The 20,204-nt window shown below is 35.8% G+C and overlaps 1 protein-coding gene across 2 annotated transcripts in view; it reads left to right on the top strand.

The window, feature by feature from the left end:
* Positions 1-20,204, top strand: part of EDIL3 (EGF like repeats and discoidin domains 3) — a 392,992-nt gene that overhangs the window by 369,196 nt on the left and 3,592 nt on the right. The window lies entirely within an intron of this gene.

Below are 20,204 nucleotides of genomic sequence, written 5' to 3'. Positions count from 1 at the left end.
GCTTAGAGTGTTTGTGCAAAGAACTCTAACTTTCTAAACACATAATGGAAACAAATATCTTAGTTCAAGGATTTGGGGGAAAATATAATATGTTAAGTATTTCTGAGCTAATAATGACTTTATCCATTTTATGCAGCCCTTTCATTCCCTTACTCTTATCATATTATTAACCAGTAGAAAGTTAAGAATATCTTTCTTTTTTTATTTTTTTTAAGATTTTATTAATTTGAGAGAGAGAGAAAGAGAGCACAAGCAGGGGAGAGGCAAAGGGAGAAGCAGGCTCCCCACTGAGCAGGGAGCCCAACGTGGGACTCAGTCCCAGGACCCTGAGATTATGACCTGAGCCAAAGGCAGACGCTTAACTGACTGAGCCATCCAAATACCCCAGGAATATCTTTCTTTTTCAAATATTCAAGCAGAGAATTGATAGATTTTCCCAGCAATATTAAGCCTGGAATGGCTATTCCACTGAGTCAACACAGTGAATTCAGTTCACATAAAATTCACTTTAGGGGGAGACATGTTTTTAGGTTTAGATTATAAAATCCATACCCTTTTAACACCTCAGAACACACCCATTTAGCATCTTGGGGTACATTCATTTAACATCTCAGAACATACACACACACACACACACACACTTTATATTTTAACATTTCAGAAATTGTTGTATCTTACAATGTCACAATTAAATTGGGAGCATTTAATATTTTCTAGAAGAACCTAAAATAATGGCATGTTTTCTAATCAATAGCATCTTAGACTGAATGGATATAGGGTTTTTTGTAAAACTGTCTTCAAATGTATTTGTGAGCTGTAAACAGAATCTGCCATGATTTATGGCTAATAACTATTTCAGTTCCTACCTTTCACTTTTTTACAGTAGGCATTCTGATGCATAGAGAATGAAAATATATTCCATAAAATGAAGCTTTTTAAACTTCATAAATTATATAGCTCTTGAAATTAATTTTAAGATAGATAAATATTCTCATTCATTATCCATGTGTAATGTTCACTAAAAAGCACATCTCTAGGGGCACCTGGGTTGCTCAGTCAGTTGAGTGTCCAGCTCTTAGTTTCTGCTCAGTTCATGATCTCAGGGTCGTGGAATTCAGCCCTACAAGGGGCTACTTACTCAATGGGGAGTCTGCTTGAAATTCTCTCCCTCTCCTTCTGCCCCTCAACTCCCCTCTCTCTCTCCTTCTCTAAAATAAATAAATATTTTTTTAAAAAAAGCATATCTGTAATAGCAAAATCCTTATATAGATTGATTTAGGGAAGAAGTATAAAGAAAAATATGATTAAATTATTGTACTGATGAAATACTTTTTTGTCTCCATTTACATTAAGCATGTGATTTCATGATTACATGTGAATAATTTTTTAATTTTTCCCTTAGTAATAGATGATGCATTTGCATATTAGTGCATTTTATTTCATTATCTTTGTCTGAAATGTATGTAAAATTTTTGTCAAGTTGACCAAGATTTTCTATATCCTTACTGATTTTCTATCTACTTGTACTAGCAATTATGGAGAAAGCAATGTGCAAATCTCCAACTATAATTGTGGTGTTCCTGATTTCTTCTTGCAGTTATATCATTGTTTGTTTGATGTATTTTGAAGCTCTGTTGAAAGATGCATATGCATGATCAATTAGGACTCTAATGTCCACTTGATCAAATAGCTCCTTTATGATTAGAAAATGACCTTCTTTATCCCTGGAAATATTTTTTGATCTGGAATCTTTTTTGCTGTTATTACTAGATGTACTTCAGCTTTCTTTTGATTTATGCTATGTTGGTGTGTGTTTTTTTCATCCTTTTGCTTTTAACCCATTTGTACCTTATATTTGAAATGCATTTCTTCTATGCAGCATATAGTTGGGTCTCTTTATTTTTCCCAATCCTGCCATCTCTGCTCTTTAATCAGAGAATTTAAACCATCTATATTTGATATGAATATTGATATATTTGGGTTTAAATCTCATATTTCTGTTTATTTTCCTACTTGTTGCATCTTTTCCATTTTTTTTTCTATTTTTCTGTCTTCTTTTGGATTAATAGAATTTTTTAATGATTCCAGTCGGGGTTTTTTCATTGTTGACTTACTTGCTATAACTTTATTTTTTATTATTGCAGTGATTTCTGTAGGATTTGTAGCATACATTTTAAACTTACTAGTCTACCTTCAAATTAATGCAGAGCCCCAGAAACCTACCTCTAGAAGCACAAAATAGATTTTAGCTATAAATCCATGTTCTTAGGAGCCACATTTATTATAACACTTGATTTTGACATTCCCCAAATAAGTCTTACCATAAAGAAAGAAATAGGCTCCCACTAGGCAAGTTGGTCAACTATGAGAGTAAATTGATACCCAGTGAAAAGGATGTAGGCCTGAATTCTTATGTGAGACAATAAATCAGTGTCATCTATCCAATATAAAAATTTCTGAAGAATTAAACCATTTTAATATTATAAATGTGACAATCAGCTAAACCCAGACCATGTAACTGGTAGTTTTAAAATTAAATTTAGCCAGTTTGTTTATGGTATTATAATTGATTCAGTATGATGAAGAAAAGCCTTAGATAAGTTTACTATTTATTACCAAAGAAAACAACAAACTCCAATAAACTGTACATAAGAATACAGCAATTATGATTACAATAAAGAAATATTTATCTATAAGAAGGAAGAGCAAAAGTTCTCTGAACTCTTGGAAATAGAGGCATTATATATACATATATAATATACACACAGAATATATATATATAATACACACATATTTGTATGTATATATATATTCCAAAGTATACATGTATCACTCATAATATATATGTGTATATATATATCCAAATAATTGTGCTTTATTATTATTACTATTTTTACTAGGTATTTTACCTATAATTTTATATATTCTTCATAAGGGTGCTCTTCTTCTTTACAGAAGCCCTCCACAACTTAGCAATTATTTTTTCTGAATAAGCCATTTCCTATTGATTCCTAATATTATTTGTGTCTTGTTTTCCATGGTTACTTTCCATAAGGGAAAAAGTCTTCAGTATTTACAAATGCAAATTCAACTACAAACTTTCATCCACACAAATATTATAAATGAATTGAATGTTTCAGGGCAAAGCATGTGCTTGTGAAATGTTTTATGTATGTACATTTCAAAAGGAAATATTTACAAACAAAATTTTCTGATTTCTTTTTTGTATCTTTCCGTTTTTATTGATTGCTTGCTCTAATTAGATTTTAGGGGTGTAGGTGTAGAAGTCTGCTATAGATCCAAAAACAAGATTACTTCAGAAAAACAATTTCAAAATAATAGCAATTTTCTAGGTTTACCACAAGTGGTGTAAATGAAATACTAAAAAGGTATGAATGGGGGCGCCTGGGTGGCTCAGTTGGTTAAGCAACTGCCTTCGGCTCAGGTCATGATCCTGGAGTCCCGGGATCGAGTCCCACATCGGGCTCCCTGCTCGGCAGGGAGTCTGCTTCTCCCTCTGACCCTCCTCCCTCTCATGCTCTCTGTCTCTCATTCTCTCTATCTCAAATAAATAAATACATAAAATCTTTAAAAAAAAAGGTATGAATGCTGAATTTTAAAAAAAATGTATGAATGCCCTTTCTGTTTCTCATTAGTCATAACTGACTAAGCCTCAGGAAAGCAACGCCAAGGAAAAAGTATATATGTACAGAGGAGTGTCTAAATGTATGTGTCAGTGTATATGTATGTATGTATGTATGTGTGTGTGTGTGTGTTTATGCCAAAAGTCAATTAAAGAAAAATAAATTCCTGTTCTCTTCATTGCAATGTCAGTTTCTCACTATCTTCCCAGAGCCTTTATAAGAATTGCAATTTACTTTAACATTTTATTTTTTGACAAAATTCCACATTATATCTTTCATGACGGAGCACGTGATGCTACTGTCTCATCACAATCTCTACATTCTTATTTTTCTCTTTCTTGTCTACAATATTTTCTAACATTTAACTTTTATATTTCTCTACACCATGGATTCAGATACATTTTTTATTTGAAAGTCAAATGTTCCTTTGCTCTCATGAAAGTGACATTTGTTTTATACTCTTGGAGCTGTTTTTTTTACTGCAGTTAGCAGGAAAATTGCAAAATTTGACAGACACTTCCAGTATTTAATTTTTAAGGTTATAAGCCAAAGTAAAACAATAATAAATTTCAGGAAGTGTTCTTATATGGAAAAATTAGAAATGAAAATGGATTTTCTCATCCAATATATTAGTCATAATGTCATGGTGTTTAAATAAACCTGAATTCACACCATGGGGGCTTTCTTCTTTGGGAAAAAAAAAGAAGCTGGTAATATTCTGCCTCCCTCCCTGAAATTGTCCAGGTTTTTAAAAGTATAAATCAAAAATTTGCAGCTTCACCCTGGATTTTCTATAAAAGAAAATCCAAAACTCTGTTTCCAGTAAGATTTTATTGGTCCTTAAAAATAAATAAATAAATACATACATACATACATACATACATACATACATAAATAAATAAATAAATAAATAAATAAAAGATTTTGTTGGTCCTTAAAGATTCCACGTACTCATCAAGAACAATCCTGCAACATCTTAGTGAACTCTCTAATTCAGTGGTTACCAAAATTGCCTGATCATAACACTCGTGGGGGAGCTTGTTAAAAAATACACATTTCTGGGCCCTGCCTCTGACTCTCAGAGGGATGAGCTGGGAATCTAAATGTTTACAGAGGCTCCAGCTAATTTGAATAAATGTTTACAGAAGCCCAAGCTAATTTGAATAATGAGCACGTGTGGGAAAGATGACTCTAATTGGTACCAAATTTAAGTTTTTGAAACTGAGTGTAGTTTGTATTTTTCTAGTCAGAATGGAATGTATTATATTATAATTCTTTAGGACTGGCTGGCCTCCAATTTGTCAGTGGCGCAAGTCAGTATGAATCAATGTCTCAAGTGTAAGTTTAAATTTTAATGTTTGCCAATTGTCTCACAAACACCAGCAAGTAAGCATGTATTAGCTTTAAACAAATTTTAAATTTAAATAATAGATTTATGTAGTTAGGAACACATAGTAGGTGGGAAAACATCTAGAAGGATGTGACATTTATATTCATTCAATCATGTATTATTCTGAAGGCAGTTATTGTCTACTCTGTTTTGGATGTATTGGAGGGAAACCTGAATATGACAGCAGGTCAACAAAGAAATCCCAGCCTAATAAGGAACTCAAGAATGGTGGAAAAAGTTTGATTCAGTCAGCTTATTTTGAAGACTCAAAATATAACCTACCAAGTGTATTATTTGATAAAATAACTGTAGGAAATAAGTAGCACAAGCTTAGAGCTATCTAAGAACAATAATAATAATATTAAATTATGCTCATTTCATAAAAGTCTATGACTCTGCAATAGGAAAAAAAAAAAAGAGTTCCTGATTCTTCTCTATTTTCTTTTCTCAACGTTGATGTGAAAAAGAAAAAAGTAGCAATGTCACCAGTCCTTATTAGCAAAGCCTTCATAATCTGCACTGGAGGATATATTCAAATTAATCAGTAATTACAGATGCTGCAGGGTATTCTTTCATTCCTGCTGAAGCTGGCACTCTCAGGTAGCTGAAATTAAATTTGAGTATTTAAATCCTCGGAAGTCCAGCTCATCTGTGAGGCAGAGGTCAGATGAAATGTCAATTCAGGAATCAGAGCCATGCTGCTCTTTTGAAATTTGACCTGGCTGAGAAAATGTGGAACCTGCAGAATCCCCTGGGAGGTAAAATAAATGGAATCCCCAGTGGCATTTGGTGAGAAGGATTCTAGCAGGAGGAAGTGAAAGAGGATGAGCGAGTCTTTCAGGGTGGAGCAGCCACATGTTTCTGAGCTGCAGGATCAAGGACAGGGTGTCTCCATCTTGCATGGAGACCATTAGTTTCATCCACTCAGAGCCTTGTTACTATTTTCAAATAAGGCAGGGAGGGAAAGAAAAGACGCTGCTTTTCTGAAAGCAGTTCCCCAACAATTAATCGACTCTACACAAAGCGTTCAGATTCAAAAACAGCAAATGAGTTGTGTCCCTACATGACAGAGATTTATATGTAGTCACTGTAGTGTCCTTACTTAGGTATTTGGTGAGTGACTTAATTGGAACTAAATTAAGGAAACAATGCTACAGTTTCAGCATTGTCTAAAAATAAGGACAGTGTTATTTAAATAAACACCATCTGGTATCAACTGTTATTTAGAATTTTATCTGCTTTTTTCCTTGTCATAATTCAATATTATGGGACCTGGCTGGGATATGTTTGGGTATGAAGAATATACAATTGCCTGTATTCACATAAATGTGGATGTTGTTAGATTTTCAAACTCAGGACACCACCTGAGAATGTTTCTGTTTTGGCAGAATGTAAAGTTCAATGATGAGCTCACCATTTTTAATTTTAAAATTATATTAAAAAGCCCTGCCCAGGAGTTGATAGAGAGAGATAATAGTTAATATCATGATTCCACTTTTAATGCAAAACAAAAAAAAAACAACAACAAAAAACCCGCGTGGAACTAAGAAATTGAAAGAAAGAAAACAGCAATCTTAGGGGTTGATGTGCCTATCAAGACTGAATGAAGGTTGATGACATGCAGAGACAAAATATTTAGTAAAAACATGTAAATAAAGACATTCCATTATTGCCATAATCTATATATACCAACTAAAAAGTTCCCAAGGAAATCCTGTAATTCCTTATGTACCTTTTTATAATTCATGCTTTTGACAAAAATAAAATGGAATCCCTCTAAATTTTACTAAGGCCTCTGCCAAGAAGGCCATATCTCAAGAACTAACCCAGTAGAGAAGAATTGATTTATCAAAGTGAAAGTCATTTGCAGACTTAGAGCTGCCTGCTGGAATGGGAAAGAACAAGTCCACTGAGCACATTTAAATTCAGAAAGCAGCCCATTTCACCAATGAGAAGTATGGTAGCCGTTGTTAAGGTGCACAGAGAACAACATTATGTGGCCTCACCAATCAGAATCAGTTGTGAGATGGGGACTGGGGGTCAGAAACAAGGCAGAAGACTGGGTGCAAGTCCAGACGCAAATAGACAAGGGCAGAGGTCAGCCACAGGGAGGACTATATTTCCATTTCCATGTTTAACGTGAACTCCAAGTGTCCTGCCTACCCAAAGATGTTTGTTCCTGAATAGAAGGTTAATGGTTTATGATGGGGAAAGGAGGGAGGACCAGGAAATGGGGCTTTTGGGATGGAGGTGAGCAGGAAGAGGGTTAGTAACGTAAGTAATTACAATTGTAGAATCCAGTAACTAGCTAAATGCTGGAGATAAAAGACCAACTAGAATGATAGACTAGCCACAGGAACAATCAGAAGCTATTGATCTTAAGGAGCTCATTAAGAAGTCATTCAGTTTATTTGGAGACAGCAATAGAAACCTGGTTGTCTTTCTTCAAGGATCAATTCTGAAGTTGCAAAAAAAAAAAAATTCTTTGTATGTTATTTCACATTCTATAATATTAAAGACAAGCAATGAAAATAGATGGTTCATTTTGACCATTGAAGCCTTTACATTTCTTAGATGGTGTTTGGATTTTTTGATCTTCTTCATTGAAAACAAAAAACAAAAGCAGAGTGCTGGTCTAAGGACATATACCATAAGGTAGTAAAAAAAAAAAAAAAAAACAAGTAAACATTAGACACAAAATCCATAAAGCTCACCAATTTGGGGGTGGGTTGGGAGCAAGGAGGAAGAAAATATCCCTGCTGCTATGACTCCTATTTAGAGACAGAGAATATCCCAGTGCAGAGGCTATGAAACATTATTCACAGTAAGATAGAAGTTTAAAGTGTTAAATAACAAAAATACAACCAAGTAAATTTGAAGATCTAATTGGCTTTGTTAAATGACTCATGAATAGGCGGCACCCCTTCTAGCAAGTAGAGGGAGCTCAGAGGAATTGTACAAAATGGAAGGTTTTTATAGAGGGAGTGTGGGGCAAGAACATTAGTAGCATGAGAGGATTGTTGCAGGCAAGGCTGCTTCCCCTTAGGAGTCAAAGCAAGGGTCTGTCTTATCATGCAGGATTACTTCATCTTCCTCTGGGGGGGAGGGGGGGTGTTGGAGAGAGCCCAGTGGCAGACGCATTGGCGCCCGTCAGAAAATTCCTGACTGACCAGTTAAGACTGCATTTCTGGGGGAGGTTGAAACTGCACTAGATTAACTAGGAAGCCCCAGTTTACAAAGTCAGCCTAACTGATTCCATTTGGGGCCTGTGGTTTTGTTTTTAACAATGGAGACAGGAACAAACAATGCAGAGAAATGCAGTGAAGGACGAATATATGTTTTTTCTTTGTGTTAATTATCTTATGTCCTAAAAACTCAAGAACTTCTTTGTTTCCAGAAAATTTGATAAGCTACTTTAAAATTTGAGACCATATAGTTTTTCCAGTTAACAGATGTTTCCAGTTAACAGATGAAAAAACATGTGAAAAACACAAGAAATACGATACAGAACATGCTATTAAAGTAAAATGTTCATTAAAAATAATTTTTTATTACTACATATTATTATTACATGTATGGCCTTATTTTTCCCAATGCCCAAAGGCCAAAAAACTTTAATGTCTTAATTTTTGTCATCCTAAGCCACCATCACTCATCAGAAATTAATAAAAATATCCCCAGTGAAAATTCTGAACATCTCATGTTTATATTTATGTTTGACTTACATAAAATTAGACACAACTGTATAATGACAGTATTCCTCAGTGGAAAAGTATTACTCATTCTCTTATTTAGGTCATGCTTGTGTTTCAACTGTGAGGGACCATCAAGAGTTAGCCCAACTATGGCCCTAGGCATCAATTAAAAAGGTTAACACCCTAAAAGTCCGGATTAGCAATAGGTCCCCAATAAAATGGTCAAGGCTAAAAAACTTTGATAAATTGTTTAAAATTCAAGTGTGTTATTATTCTTTAAAAGGCAGTGATGAGCCTGATTGAAACAGGAGAGCTTAGCTGAGAAGAATTATGAAAATTTTTATTAGAAGAAATAGAGACCTATTTAATGTGAATCTGGTAGTTATCATTCCCACTATGAAAATTGATGTAGGAAAGATGTTAGGGTTCGAAGCCAACGGCCAAGAAAGAATTCTTGAGACGTCTTTGGTGCAAAAAGGTGGTTTTATTAAAGCATGGGGACAGGACCCATGGGCAGAAAGAGCTGCATTGGGGTCATGAGGAGTGGCCCATTATATACTTTCAAGTTGGGAGGGGGTTAACAATAGCGAAAGTCTCTAAGGAATTTGGAAGCAAGGTTTCTAGGACCTTGAGGGGGCTAGGTATTGTTGGGAAAGGGTCTTGTATTAATGTCTCATGAAACCTGATTCAGGAGACCTTCTGATGTATATCGGTGGGTCATATGCATGGGGGATGATTGCCAATGCATATTTTGGAGGGTTTAGAGATAAAGGAAATTTCTAAAGGAATTTGTATATGTTAAAGTAGGCTTACAGGATGAGGGGGCAGAGGGGGCAATTTGGGCTAGGATTGCCTTTTGCCCTTAGCAAAGTGTCAACATCGAGGCAGTTGAGTCCCTAGAGGAAGGTCACTCTGCCTGTTTCAAGGCCTTGTCAGTGGGCTGTAGTAGTAAGGAAATTTAATAATTTCCCTTTTGTCTCTGTTTCCCAGATCAAAAATGAGCTCTTGATCAGTCTGAATAAAAGAAAAACCCACATCATTATTCTGATTGCTGGAACTACGCATTTACCATTGGCTAGAACACAGGAAAAAATATGAGCCCATTTCATGTCTAAATAATTACCAAACAACTAATATTTTGACTGCTTAATATAGTATATTTTGAAACTGAAAAAATCCTCAAGGACACCAGTGCCTTTCCACCATCATACCATCAGCTGTAATGTGTGGAGCAATTAAAAGTCTCTAACTTTCAAAATGAATTCGTATTCTAGTCTTTTTCTACTTTTTCGCAGTTTAAATCTGAAAAAGGATAAAAGATATCTGTCATAGTTCCATGTTTATGAGAAACTATGAATGGATTTCCGGATCTGCCACACCCTATAAAATGACCCATTGGGCAGCGATTCTCTTATACTTGCTTTCGTTGGATCTCAAAGAGAAAGCGTATTTGTATGTATGGTGGGCTCTCAAGGCACACATCTGTACTAAGCCCCTTTGGGCCCTTATTTTAGAGGCAATGCATTTCTCATCATTATAAAGCTTCTGGTGTAATTTGATCCACAAAGCTGATTAAAAGATAATTTTAAAAAATAAAAGACGAACCCAGCGATTGTACCTTCATGAAAAGAGTATTTTTTTCCAGTTTTTCTATAGAAAAACACCCAGAAGACCAAATACAGGAATTAATTTCCTGCTTTCCAATGAAGCTAGAAATGAAATTAATTTTGTACAGATAAATGAAATGTTAAATAGTTAATAATTAAAGGAAGGCATGCTTCATAGGTGAGTGAAAAAGTGTTACTTTTACATAGAAAAATTTCACTATTCTTTTTTTGATACTTTACCAATATCTATAAGTATTAGCAAAGGTGATTTTTTTCCTCCTGATGTCAAATATAATTTAATAATCAGTGTACCCTCAACACATTGAGACAAAAAGACCCAGGATTCCCCTGACCAAACTAGAGTTTGCACCTGCTCAGCTCAGGACCAGGATTCTCTATGCTCTTCATTTATGGTTGCCAGATTTAGCAAACAAAAATGCAGCACACCCTGTTAAATTTGAATTTCAGATAAGCAATGAATAATTCTTTTAGTATAAGTATATACCAAGTCTTATATCTTGCAACTCTGTCTCCATTCAAGATCTCCTAGATTTTCCAGTTAGACCAGATGTTCTCCTGAGAAAACACCTAAGGAAGAGAGGATAAAGTGAGAATGCCTTTTTTCCATACACACACATATATGCACACACTCTCACAACCTGCTTCATGTCTGTGACTCCACTTTGCCACCTCATCATCTGTCTCCAGAATTATCTTCTCCAACTCCCTAACACTGTTTCTTCCACAGCACCAGTCTGGCTTAGAAGACACATGGCTGAATGCTTAAATCACTACTGTGCTCATACTTCCAGCTCTGTACTAAGTCATTTCTGACCAAAAATAGGATGAGATGTGGAGTGAGGGAAAGGTTCCTAATGTGGGGTGGGAATTATCAGACACCTGTTTCTCTACTGCCTCATCACTGAAGTATCTTCTCTGAAGGGGTAGAGTCAGACTATAGATCGTTCGGATACAATGCAAAATGCCCGGTGTGATTTAGGAAATTTTGAGATGAACATTGGGATTCATTAGAGAAGCAGACTGTTTTGTACTCTTATAGAAGAGAGGAAAGACATTTCTTCATTTCTGATGTTAGACTAAAAAGGAAAAAAAATTAGATGGTCTCGCTGTCTGACTACTCTTGGTAATATCTCCTATAGATAGATATCTGTGAAAAGCAGATGATTTTCCAGTTCTATTTTTTTCTGTAGGAATATTTCTTATGGCAGTCAAAATCTAAGTTCCAGAAAGCAGGTAGTTTAAATCTGTAGCCACAGTTTAGAATGGCATGTTTTGTGTTTCATAAATCTTTATAGACAATCATCCTATGCAATATATTTGCTAAGATATTCTTGTTTCCTGAGGAGACTTGCATCATAAAAGAAGTTAAATATTGGTGGTGGGTCCTACCTACTGAATGACTTTTAGACTGAGCATTCCAAATGCCAGCACGTGTGGGAGAAAGAAGGCAACAGACCACAGAGTTGGAAAGTTTTGCTTTGATTTTTCTTGGTGTCTTTTTCCAGGGTCAAGACTTAGCAGAAGTCTTGTGAATTTCTCCAGGGAGGTTCTTCTGGCTCTTCGTAAGAAGTGGCCAGGTCCCCAGCTTCTTAGAGTTAAGGTATGCAAGAAAAGCACAGAAGGAATGGAGGTGGCTATCCTGTTCCCAGTCCCTTCCGCCTCTCATCTGATTAGGTTAGATCTCAGCAGTTCTTTAGCTCAGTGTGTCATTCTCACAGTGGACGAGGGAATCACAGGTACGATCTCTACCAGCTTACCGGGAGTAGGGAAATTGCTATTACAGTGGAGAGTTACAGCCCTTCATCTCAGATCTCTATGGCTCAGTCGAGCCCTTCTATGAGAGACCAGAAGTGAAAAGTTCTCAAAAATACTCCCAAAGATGTGTCGCTTCCTCCTCTTTCCCAAAACTCCCAACCCCCAGAGTACCTAAGGAGGAATGAATTTTAGAAAGATATCACAGCCTTCTTTTCAGTCAAGAATTAAGTATCAGCCAACCAGCTTTCACATCAATTACAGGAAAATGAAAGAGAGGTGTGATAGTTTGAAAAGCAATAAATAACCCTTTATTGTCAGAGTAGAAAGCAAAAGACAACATATCTGCATTTTTTTGGCCAGTTATTATTAGAGTCTCCCACTGGTGCATTTTGAAAAAAAAAAAAAATGTGGAACAAAAAAACAATAGAGTGCAGATAATACTGCAAGAACTCTAAGTGAATGTCAAATTGGTGGTTTAGTAAAAATTTCTTGGGATATAATCAGAGATTTATATACACTAGAAACACGAAGCAAAGCCAGATCAGTTCGGTGAAATGTAGTGTTCCCTGAAGCCAGAGACCTAATTTTTACATAATTACAAAAGAGAGCGAACTTCAGAGCCACAAGAAATCTCCTGAGGGTAGTAATGGGAGTGGAATTCATTTTCTCAGAGAATCCATATATTCATTTTAATGGTTTAAAATGATTCATGCACTAGTGAAAGAAAGACATGGAACTTGTCCCCATGTTTTTCTTTTTACTTCTCCCATCAAACAAAAATGTTCTATAATTGGACCTTTGAAGTTAAGTCTTTGGATAGGCAGTTTGAAAGTCTCATATAATTTCATTGAGGGAGCTTGGGAAGCAAAGAAATCTCTGAAGGAACCAGGGTCCAGATTTTTGAAGGGCTTGTGGAACAAAATAACATTTTGAAAGGGACACAGATAAAAATTGGTATCCAATATGAAATATGGTGCAGAATGATTTATATATGTCACCATGTTCTATAGCTTTCAGAAAACCTGCCAGTTTCCCAGGGGATTTCAAATTAATCCCTAGTAGATGGCCAAAGTAATATTCCCCAAGGAATGTATAAGCTTTTGCAGAAATGGTATTAAAGAAATACAGAAGAATAAAGATGTTGAGTTGTTTTGTTACTGAAATATGAAAAAGAACAAGTAACACTAGTTGTTTGATATGTGTATTAGGTTTATGTTCATGAGAATAAGTACCACCCAGAAAATAAAAATAAAAAGAGCAAAGTAGAGAGAGTAGAACCTAAGAATAAAAGATTTAGAAAGTGTACTCAGGGGCCACAATAAATAAATTTCAGTAGGTTGTCATGTTAGGATTTATTCAAAGAATCAGAAAACAGTAAGTTCACAATTAATTTTGAAGCCTGGATATCTCTGACAGGCCTGGCACATAATGTTGAGGAAGTTTGGGGCACAATTCTTTCAGACAGTTGAGATCCCTTCTCAGACTAATCAATGTTAACAAATATCAAAAAGTCCTCTGTGAAACCTATAACCCCTCGACATCAATTACTCATTGCAAAGTTCGGGAGTTCCCAAATCCACTCTCACTTCTGACATCAGTTGCAAGTTCAAAGTTCCCCAAGACCACTTCAGGTCCTATAATCCACTAGAAGTACTCACAGAACTCCTGTAAAACTATTATACCTACAGTTACAGTTTATAATAGCGAAAGGATTCAAATAAAAATTAGCCAAGAGAATAGGCATGTGGGGCAGAATCCAGCAGAGTTTTAGGCATGAGTTTTCAGTTGTTCTCTCTCAGAGTCTTAAACAGTGCTAACCTCTCTCAGCAATGATGTGTGACATAAAATATGCACTAAGTATTGCCAAGCGGGAAAGCTTACCTCAGCCTTGATGTTCAAAGTTTTTACTGAAGCTCAGTAACGTAGACATGGTTTACTGCCTGCAAGGCTGACTTGAGTCTCCAGCCCTTTCGGTGGTCAAGCTGGTCCAATGCCCCCACCATAAATAACATTGTTAGCATAGACTATCTGGTGTGGCCCAAGGCTCCCATGTAAACAAAGACAGTCTTAATCATGCAGGGCTTTCTAAGGGTTTAGAGATTATCTCCCAGGAACTGAAAGCAAAGGTCAGACCTCCTTTTGGGTAAGGTTAAGATTTTACTGCGCACTCATGTTATACAAACTTGTATGAACTGTACTCTCCTCATTGGAATGATACATGTCTGTATCACTATGATGATACTAGATTGGACACACCTTGAACTTTGCAGATATGTTCACCGGCTGATAAATTGTTTTGGTTGACTATGGCCTTTCATCTGCACATTTGGAGGCAGTAGTTCTATTCAAGGATGCTTTGGGTTGGAAGACACCAAGGCAGCAGCCTGTTCCTCTCTGTGGATGAGGATTTTTGCTGTATCATTGTTGGGATGTCCTATAGTGAGGGCTCATCCCCCAACTCATTCTGCTGCAAACTGATGATCAATGTAGACTTGTTAACACAATCTCCTATCTCCAACAAAGCCTTTCTTTATGTGTGCATGCACTTCTTAGAATGTGATTCTCAATAAGCACTATTTTCCAAGGAACATTTCCTAGAATATTGGAATTTACCTGGAAACTGATTTCTTGTTTCCTTATTACATCAGAAAGAATGTACTTATATTTAGACTAATTTTGTTACAGAGTTTCATTGGTTTAGTGGAATTGATTGGAGAGAAAACCATCAAGAATGATATACCAGCCATTCAATCATGAAATGGTTTCAGGATGCTGATACATTTTCCTAGAAAATTGAATCCACTGAATAATAGCTAGAGTCTATGTAAGCTAAAATAATCAAACTTTGGTTTTAGACTTTTATATCCAGTCACTAACAGAAGTTTCATACATGTAAAACTTGCAATAAGATTTCTTTTTAATGGGATATACATTCATACCACTAACAATTTTCTATACATTTTAACGCAATAATTTTTGTTTTACTTTTTAATGAAAAGTTGTGATTTTTGGAATGCTTTAATATAGGGCAAAGTAGAACATAAGTTGCAAATTAGCCTAAAAGTCATAGAATGAGAAACAACTGAAGTTTCTCTTATTAACACTATTCAAATAGATAAATACTGTGTTTGTGCTTTAGGCTTTAAGTCATTAAAGCATTGATTCAAGTTGTAACTCTGAAATTTTTGACAGAAACTCAAGGCATGTTAAATGTTAATAGTAAGTATATAAAAATGATTTTTATGATGCTGAACCATAAACTAGTAAGTGTAAGTCCTTTATATCACCCACAAAAGTCAGATTTTATACTCACATAATATATAAATGGTTACTTTACGAAATAGATACTTAAATCCTATGTCCACTAAATTTCCACTATTTTTATAAAGATCATAATCTTAACTACGAATTGCTATCTTTAAAATGTCATGATTCAATAAAATGAAATGAAATTGGAATAAATATAAATGTCTACAACTATAAATCTATTTTACAAGTAAAACATTGGGAAAATCCTGGCTTAAGAGAAATTCTATGAAAAAGTTCCAAGTTTATTTTGACGATTAGTCATCAATCATGATGGAAAATGTAATATAATAGTTTTAAATTTTAGACTGCATTGATAGAAGTGTTGTATCCATAACAAAGGTACACTCTATATTTTGAGTCACTCAGGTCATTACTGCATACTATGTCCAAATAAATACCACCCTTTAATCGGGTCATAGTTAAACCAGAGGGTATCCAATGGAATGCAATCAAAATGCTAATTTGGAAAATCATCTTACATGAGGAATTTTTTAAGCAACCACAAATGTTTAGCCTAAAGCACTATATTGAGTTTTTGAGAGATTTATGTTAAGTATTGTTAAATGTATCTAAAAGTGTTTTTCTTTTGATAGTTAGATATCATCTATGCTTGTTGAGAATAAAGCACTAGGATCAGTAGATGGCAGTTAGAAAGAGGCATGTGTCAGCCTAAAGAAAGGACAGACTTTCAAAGTGTCTAAATACATACCTACCCTATTATATTGAGGATTGTGTCGCCCTTGCTGGAAGTCCCATGTCAGAAATGTTAGAGGAAAGTTGGTGCTGGTAGATCTATGCCTCCTTTTCCAAGTCTCAGATTCTTCTACTCTATGGGTGGAATTACATAAAAACAGCGTTTCTCAGGGATCACAGTTGGAAAAGACTGTTCTTTTCTAACTCCTTCATAAGTACTCTGGATGAAAGAATAAATAATTGAAATTATATATGCTGAATACAATTTTTTTCTCTTTCCACTCCTCCCTCCCACCCCCACACACAAATGTTGCTCTGGGGTAATGGATTTTTATCTTTGTCTTTAACCCTTTAAGGATATCAGGTCAGTGTACAGACATAGGCAACAAAGCCCATGGTATGTTTGACACCATTGCCAAAGCGCATGCAAACAATAGCTCCCTCGACCCTTGCATTTTCACAATATCTGGAATCCCAGTTATAGTTCTAGTCTCCACATTTCATTATTTCTCTTTTGATTAGAGAAGAGGAGACCAAATGATGACATATGATGTTGGATTCAAATGCTAGAAAGAGGAAACCAAAAGGCCATCGGGATGAACTGATGGTTACCTGAGACCTTGCTAAAATACTGATTCATTAGCATTGAGGAGCTCAGGGAGGCTATCTAAAAATCCTTAAAACTGCTGGTTGTTTGGATGATGTGAACATAAATTCCAAAAGGTTAGAACAATGGGAGTCTCTTTAAAACCTCTTTTTAAAAAGATTTATTTATTTATTTTAAAGAGAGACAGAGAGAGGGAGGGAGGGAGGGAGAGAAGCCTTGAGCAGGGGGAGGGGCAGAGGGAGATGAGGAGAGAGAATCTCAAGCAGACTCCCTGCTGAGCATGGAGCCCCGATGGTGGGGGGAGGTTCGATCCCAGGACCCTGAGATGGTGACCTGAGCAAAAACCAAGAGTCTGGCGCTTAACCGACTGAGTCCACCCAGGCGCCCCTCTCTTTAACTCTTTTAATGTATTTTTTAGGACTAATAAAAAGAAGTATATCTTCACAGACCAGATAGCATTCTAAATAAAGAGTATGTGCAAGAAATACCCCCAAGGATTCCTCAACATTTGCGAAAGGCGGTTATAGGTGATGGCCGCGAAGAGAAGCTGAGCATGCCCCAGCTGTCTGACAGTGTCATGAAGGGATAACCCTGCCTTCTTGGCAGTCTCCCATTGATGATGTCTACTCTCGCCTGGATAGACCATTGTCCCTAATGAAGAATGACAAGTCTCATCTTACAAAAAAATATTAAAACGTTGCTCAAAGCAACATTTGTTTTATCTGACAGTCTCTGTGTTGAGATTTGAAACCTCATTAGAATCTGATTTGAATTTTAACTAGTATCGCAGGAGAGTTGACACTGAAAAGCAGAATCCAAGATCTCAGCCACATGGAGGCAATGGCAGTTCTATTTATTATCCTCTAGGTTGTAGTTGTGGAACCCTCCCAAAGTACCTTGGGCGCCTTTTTCTTGAGGGCCCGTATGTTGGGAAAAGCCTGAGAGATCCCCTAAGCATTATCATGTCTGAGTACATCAGCAAACTTGTCATCAGCTAATTTGCTAAGCCTCCTCCTGAAACTGAAGCATATGCATATTCTTTTCTAGAAACTTCTCAAAGTGTCTTTCTCATATACAACTTTTCCCCTCTATATGGAGATATAATGTTTTCCATCAGTCTTTTCAGAGTTTGATATCAATTGAGATGCTCCTATCTCTGAAGTGTATATATAGAAAGCCTGTCTCTAGAATTTTTACACATTTTTAAAAGTTAACTAAAAATACTGAGTTTGCATTCCTTTGTTGGATAAAACATTGAACTAGCATTCTTAAGCAAGATCTTCCTAGTGCTAGAGACAAGAAAACAGTACATGGGCCACATGGTTGCACAGCAAGTACAAGATGTCATGCTCGAATTTGCAAGTATGTGCTTTGTGTTCTCTGCTGTGTCATTACTGAGAAACTTCCAAAAATAAAAATGGCTCTTCACTACCTTTAGGCCATGGTTTGGTTGATTCCAAGGTAGCCTGTGGCTGTTTTTTCTGTGAAAATTTTTGTTTTTTAAATTATACTGTTTTATGAAACTTCATTTAATCTTTTTAATGAGCATTCAAATATCTATGAGTTTCACACATTGAATCAGAAGTGTCAGAGTTGAATGCAGTTTCAGAGCTGATGTAGTTTCTCTAAATGTATTCTCCATTATAAAGGATAAGTATAATATTTCAACTATTTATTTCTGGGTTGATAGTTTCATATTGAAACTTGTGCTGAAGACCAGTGACTTAAAAGAAAATTATTTCTTACTGTATATCCTTCCCAAGAAGTGGTATAACACTATATTTTGTACTGTTATAGATCTTGTGATGAAAGTTAATGAATTTAAGTTCTATTATTCCAAAGAAACACATTAAGTTCTCTAGCAAGGCTATGAAATTGGATTTGAGATTCTATATTAAATTGTAACACCACAGTTTCAGTGAAGCATTTGAATCCAACATCATATGTCAGAGAGAATGTCAGGAAACCATAGAAGGTACTCTCTTATTTTCTGCTTTTGCAATGACAACCTCTCTTAAGGATTTTTGGTGAGTGTCTGTGTGGTATGTCCTATCCATGTGAGCTTCTGCTAACTGAGGCACTGTTATTTAGTAACACATTCAAGTCCAGAATTAGTTCTTGTTTGGTCAATGCAAAGCCAGAGCATTGCTGAGGATAAAATTCCTAGTAAATGAAAATGGATTCAGATATGCCAGGATGATGAATTCTAGACTTGGCACAGTTTGCTATTCTCTTCTTCAGCAAATATTTATTCAAAAATCGCCTTGGAGATATATTTTGTGTCAGGTTGAAAAATTGTTCCCCACCAGATGGGGATGGCACTTCGCATTTGCCCTCAATGACACATAATCTGTCCGTGGAACCAACAGAAAGATTACCGCATCTTGTCTGTTGCTTCTATTAATCAGTGCCATGCTGCCTAATGCCCTTGAGAGGCTATCTTTATTTTTCCCTATCCAGGAGACCTTTTGTGATCATGTGAGACTGAACCAACTTATTCTAGAAGGCCATTTTTAAAACATTCCCCTTAATTTTAGAATGTTCAAAGATATGGGTTAAATATTCTGTCATGTAGTGATGGAGTTTCTTTTTTTTTCCTTTGGGGAATTTTTGTTTCAGGTCTCCCTTTAGCGATATAGTCATGTTTTGATCTCAAGCAAGCAAGAAATTATCTTCCAATTATAAGATGCCTCATAAAGTTAAAAGAGGAAAGTCTGAAGAGATTTTTCGTTATCCTATTTGAGCCAAAACGAAAATGTGAATATAAAATAGTTAGAAATTACTTCAATAATAAGTGTGCAGGCTCTGTAGATGAAACACGATGAAATCTTCAAGTGAGACTAAATATTATGAATGCATGGAGTTCTCCCAAAGTAATGTGTAATTTGATGTCATTCCTATCAGGATCCCAGTGTTCTGATTTTGTTTTTTCCGAAGCAAGCACTTTGCAAAGTTATTATAAAGGTCTCTTTGGAGAAAAAAAATGGACATAAATGCTCTAAAAAAAAAAAAAAAAAAAAAGCTTTGAAACAAAAGAATGGTGGAGAAGAATCCAGTGCCAACATGTCAGGATGTTATAAGTCACAATGATCACAACAGTATTGCAGGGATCCAGGAATGAATAGACATAGAAACCAAAAAAAAAAAAAAAAAAGTAGTTCAAAATAGCACTGATTGCATTATCTCTCTTGGGGATGGGTTAATTTTGTTGTCTATGTGAGAAGTGAGCAAAACCCACTGTGATAGAGTGTTTGCTCGCCAAATACCCATGTGCTCCTCTCCATTTCCCAGCCCCTTTGCAGCTGGGCTGGGGTCATATAATTAGTTAAGGTCAATGATATGTATCTCAAAATGATGTAAGCTGCTGCTATACTATGTTCTTTAAAACATCCCTCCCAGTCTAACAACTCTCACCTTGCCCTTTGTCAATGTGAGGCCACCTGTTTCAGATGACGGCTACAATTTGCAAGCAGCCTGGATCTC

Source organism: Mirounga angustirostris, unplaced genomic scaffold (assembly GCF_029215605.1).
Source record: "Mirounga angustirostris isolate CCGP_5_RB_7025 unplaced genomic scaffold, mMirAng1.0.hap1 SCAF_7, whole genome shotgun sequence".
NCBI lineage: Eukaryota > Metazoa > Chordata > Mammalia > Carnivora > Phocidae > Mirounga > Mirounga angustirostris.
This window is presented reverse-complemented; position numbering and strand designations above follow the sequence as displayed.